The sequence below is a fragment of the Sinocyclocheilus rhinocerous genome, unplaced genomic scaffold (assembly GCF_001515625.1).
Source record: "Sinocyclocheilus rhinocerous isolate Xijiao unplaced genomic scaffold, SAMN03320098_v1.1 scaffold358, whole genome shotgun sequence".
NCBI lineage: Eukaryota > Metazoa > Chordata > Actinopteri > Cypriniformes > Cyprinidae > Sinocyclocheilus > Sinocyclocheilus rhinocerous.
The window spans coordinates 1,062,896-1,063,303 of NW_015650700.1; positions in this window are offsets into that span (position 1 = coordinate 1,062,896).

Consider the following 408-nt stretch of genomic DNA (forward strand, 5'->3'; position numbering starts at 1 on the left):
GTTTATATGCGTTACAGGTATTTTGGGTAGTTTAAATAAAAATATTTAGAAATTCTTAACCGGTGCAGTGTTTAGTTTCTATAAAAAGCTACACAAAGCTGTATTTATGCTACATAAAGCTGTGTTTTTCTGCAAAGCTGCTTTGAAACAATATGTTGTGAGACAATATTGTAAAAAGCGCTACACAAATAAACTAGAATTGAACCAAAATACTTTATATAAAAATGAATGATGGCAAAAAGTATTGGTTACACTTTATTTCGATAGTCCACTTTAGACATTCTATTAACTATAAGTAACTTTGTAACTACATGTCAACTACATGTCAACTAATTCTCATTAATTTGCAACTACATGTCTACTAACTCTCAAAGTAGACTGTTAGGATAGGTTTAGGGTTAGTAGAAT